Consider the following 4,946-nt stretch of genomic DNA (forward strand, 5'->3'; position numbering starts at 1 on the left):
CCATGTTTCACTTGTTTGTATGTTGAACTTAGAAGTGGGTTGAACTTTGTGGACTTTGGACATGTTGATGGTGTTTGTGGACTTTGCATTGTGCTTGTGACATTTGTTGTAGCTATATGTTGGTTATAATGAGTGGATGTGACATTTGTGGACATATATGTGATATATATTGTCTATCTGTTGGTAACTGTGATATTCTGTTATAATTGTTGTTAATTGTGGCTGGATATGCACTGAAACAAAAAAAAATACTGTGGACAAGTTTTACCGAGTGTAACACTCGGTAATGGTGATGTTTACCGAGTGTTACACTCAGTAAAACAGAGAACAGAACCAAATTGGTTCTGATTCTGTTAATTTTGCCGAGTGTGCCATTTTTTACCGAGTGCCACGACCCCACTCGGATATATGTGCCATTTTTTACCGAGTGGAACACTCGGTAAATGAGTTACATGTTTACCGAGTGTTACCGGTACACTCGGTAAACTATATTAGGAAAAAAATATTTGCGGAATTGTTTTAATCATGAAAATGGTTATCTGTTTACCGAGTGCTATGTCTAACACTCGGTAAACGACGCCGTTAACGGCAAGCTTGGGGACTGACGACCGTCATGTCGTAGTTGTTTACCGAGTGCCGGCGTAGCATTCGGTAAGATTTATTCTCCGAGTGCCCCATTAGTTGACACTTGGTAAACTAACTTTACCGAGTCGTTGTTTACCGAGTTATGTTTACCGAGTGTGGCACTCGGGAAAAAATTTACCGAGTGTTTATCCATATTTGCCGAGTGTTTATCACACTCGGTAATTAATCAGTATCCCGTAGTGTACAGATCTTTGAATCTTGATTCCTGTGTAGACATAGTTTCTTGTTTACATAAATAACCATTTTTTGTTGACATGGCATGCTAATGTGGCATGCATTTTTCATTTAACCCCTTATATTTATTTCTCTCTTAAAAATAAATCCTCCCTAGTCCCTGTACCCGCACAGCGGGGGCAGCTAGTGGGGCGCGTGCCGTGGTGGTGGCGCACGGCACCGATTGAGTGGAGCAGCACCTGCACGACATCCTCTCGTGCGTCACCATCGCGATCAAGGCCGCCGTGGAGGTCGCCAGTTCCGACACCGACGAGATCGCGTGGAGATCGCTAGTTCCGACTTCGACGAGATCGTGCGGAAGAGACTGTTAATGCTTGCCAACAAGTACAACTGGAGCATGCTCGAGCCCAGGCTGTTCCAGCACGACTACGACAAGCTATATCTAACGTCCCAGGAACTCACTGCGTGGACGGACACAGCGTGGAAGGAGGACAGGCGGTTGCCGTCGCAGCTGCTTAATGAGATGAAGTTGTCGGCGGTGCCAAAGCCACTGACGAAGGGCGAGCACCGGTTGACCGACGTCCTGACCGCGCCGTGGGGAAAGCTGCACCCGGTGTCTATCCTATTCAACGGTGACTATAGCATGTCAGCATGCAGATTGCGGAGGCACGGACTCCAGCAAACACAGGGCAACGGACTTAGGCAGCGAGGAGAACATGCTATGTGGCAGCGAGAACAAGGTCGGGGCAAGCACACGACGCGTTCACCATTTCGAGCGGCACTGTGAGGTTGCGCTCGGACAGCACCGTGAGGATTTATTTTTCAAGAGAAAAATAACTATAAGGGGTTAAATGAAAAATATATGTCACACTAGCATGCCACGTTAGTAAGAAATGTCCACATGGCTAGTATGGACCTACGGTGAACCACCTAACAAGTTTAGGAGCCCAGAAATACATTTTCAAATTTCATGGACCTATATGACACACGCTTACAAGTTCGATGGCTGTTGGTGCATTTAACTCTTAAATTTACATTCAGTCATCCATATTCTGTGTCCTAGCTATCAGATCATCTATCTATTACAGATCTTTGAATCTTGATTCCTGTATAGACATAGTTTCTTGTTTATATAAATAACCATTTTCTTATATCTCCTCCTTAATTAACTCTAATGCCATATCAGCCACACTTGGCATCCTGACTAATGCCACCATTGGGACTGCTCTTATATTGATAATATAAGAGAGAGACAGATTACCTTCCTCCAGATAGACTTGTAATGGTAGTAGCCACCGAGGGGGGTGGTTCAAGGACTAGGCTAGTATCTGTAATAGCAAGATAATCTGGCGAAAACTCCGGCAGCGGCAGGTCTCCGTCGAGGTACTGCATGACGAGGCGCATGCCAGGCCTTGCGGCGGGCAGCGGGTGTGAGCACAGCAAGCCAAGCTTGAGCATCAGCTCCGCCTCAGCAGCATCATAATCTTCCAACCTTGGATCCATGGTGTCGACGATAGAGCCGGAGGACGCCCATATCTGGCGCACCCAGTCGACGAGCACCAGCAGCTCGCCGCGGGCATTGAGACCCATGGGCCGCCTCCCGCAGGCAACCTCCAGGACGAAAGCGCCGAACGCAAACACGTCCGTCGCCTTGGTGGCCTTGCCAAACCTCAGTAGCTCCGGGGCGAGGTATCCCCCTCGTGCCGGCGACGTGCGTGGTGTGCGCGTCGGCACCATGGTCATGTAGCCTCGCGAGGCCAAAGTCGCCCAACCGCCCGTTCATCTCCGTGTCGAGCAGCACGTTGCTGGCCTTGACGTCACGGTGCAGGACGACCTGCTCCCAGTCCTCGTGGAGGTAGAGCAAACCAGAAGCGACGCCTTTGATGATATGCAGCCTATGAGGCCAGGTGAGCGCGCGCTTGGTCTGCTGGCCGTGCAAGTACCTGTCCAAGCTGCCATTGCGCATGTGTTCATAGACCAGGAGGAGCTCCTCCCCGTGGCGGCAGTAGCCAATGAGACGCACGAGGTTCCGGTGCCGTAGTCGGCCAAGGATGACGATCTCGGCCGTGAATTGCGCCAGCCCCTGCCTGGACTCGGAGGATATCCGCTTAACCGCGATGACTCTGTTGTTGCCTGATGCGGCAATCACCCCTCCGTAGACACGGCCGAAGCCACCTTGTCCCAGCAGCTGCCTGCTGCTGAACCCGTTGGTAGCTTTAATAAGGTCTCTGTGTGAAAACCGACGGGGCCCTAGCTCGGCCTCCCAGTCCTCCTCGGCCTCCCAGTCCTCCTGTGCGCTACTCTTAGGCCACCATCGGAGCACAAGGCACGCTGTTATGCCTGCCAGCATGGTAAGCACGGAGAAAGTTGCAGGCAACAGCCACCTGAAGAGACTCTTCTTGCTCACTCCGCTTTGTATCCGCTGCAGTCGCTTGAGCGGCAACAGCGAGTAGTTGAGCGGCTGAGCCGGTCCGCCGAGGCTGAAGCTCCAGCCGAGAACCTGATGGGTGGCGCCGCCGGACGCGGAGAAGCCGACGTAAAGCGGGGCGACGTAGTTGTCCCTGTAGCCCCTCATCAGCAGCAGGTCCGATATGTTGACGGCATAAGACAGCAGCAGCGGTTGCGAAGGCTTGTGCATGGGGACGAGGCCCAGCGTCACACTGAGCTCCATGGAACTTCCATCGTAGTCCACCCACACCTGCATCGGGTTGCCGCTGGAAAGCCTCAGCGCCTCGAAGTTGGTTCTGGTGAGGTTGGTGCGCTCGGATACGATCTCTTCGTACCTATAGCCTGCTGAGATTGAATTGACCGACACCATGCTGTTGAGATCGATCCCGACATGGTTGCCGTCTATGTCCAGAAACTCGACGTTCGAGACAGGTGTCGAGCTCTACGGCGAAGAAAGGTGGGTAGTGGTACGGGTTGACAAGGCCGATGTATGTCTCCTGGGTAGCTGCCGGCGAAATCTGGCGCCGTGGAGATCACGAGCGCCATCCCATTCCCAGAACGGCCGGACGACGGGTCGTCGGGCGTGATGGCGAAGACAAAACTGGATGAGAAGGAAACGGCCGTACCGTTCAGCGCCGATCATGGGAAGAGGCTGCGGGTGGAAGGCGTGGCCGATGTCATAGCTACTCGAGAGAGAGAGGATGCCATCTTCTGTGACGGAAGCCGCGCCGTCAAGGAGGATCTCGGAGAACGAGAATCCAGCATACATGAAGTCGGGGTCGCCGACGACAACGCTGCCGCAGTTGAGGCAGATGATGATCAGTAGTAGCCGTAGGATGCAGAGCAAGGTCGGACTGAACATGCTGCGCGCGGCTCTCGCTCTACCCTGCTCTGCTTGCCTGCTGTTGCTGTGGGTTCGTTCTTTTTCCTGATCTTTTCTTTTGTTTATAATAATGGCATCGGCGCAACTGCCAACTAGCGAGCTCTGTGGCGAAAGCTGCATGCATAACAATGCCAGGGTAACTTTGGATCACATATATTAGTCCAACCATAGTCCACAGACTCTCTACCTCCATTGACCCGTGCAAACAACGGCAGACGAGTCTTTGCCACTGTATACACGCAATAATTGATTTTCCGTGACTCACACAGGATAAGCGGATGACTATTCGCCTCCCACTCCATTCAGTGGAAGTCAAATACTTCACTGTCGATTTGAATTTGTGTGTCAAATCGACGGTCAAAATGCTTGAAAAGACTATATTTTTTTTAAAAAAATACTATAATCTGTACGTGGTGACTAAAGAACCATTTAAAACCTACACCCTGGCTTAAGATCGTTGGTAAAGCTTGACGTGGGATCTAGGATTGGATAGCTGTGCTAATTTTAAGAGGGTATTCGTTTCAAAAAAAAAAAATTAAGAGGGTATTAATACTTAAGCCTCATAATGACTGTTTATTCTAAAGGAATCTCGAAGGCTAGAAATATAAAGCCACCTTTGGTCCATACAAATCTCTTTCGCTTCTCATGATGTTTGAATTTTCTTATCAAGAAATAATATGTACAGTAATGGTTCTACCGTTAATATAGATACATCGAGAAATGTATAAATATATCTAAGTAACAACTTAGATAAATACTCTCTTATGGTTATTAATATAATTTTAAATAATTAGTT

General features: G+C 49.9%; 1 pseudogene; it reads right to left on the reverse strand.

The window, feature by feature from the left end:
* Positions 1–1,494: 1,494 nt before the first annotated feature.
* Positions 1,495–4,215, reverse strand: LOC136501591 (L-type lectin-domain containing receptor kinase SIT2-like; annotated as a pseudogene).
* Positions 4,216–4,946: the final 731 nt, after the last annotated feature.

Source organism: Miscanthus floridulus, chromosome 13 (assembly GCF_019320115.1).
Source record: "Miscanthus floridulus cultivar M001 chromosome 13, ASM1932011v1, whole genome shotgun sequence".
NCBI lineage: Eukaryota > Viridiplantae > Streptophyta > Magnoliopsida > Poales > Poaceae > Miscanthus > Miscanthus floridulus.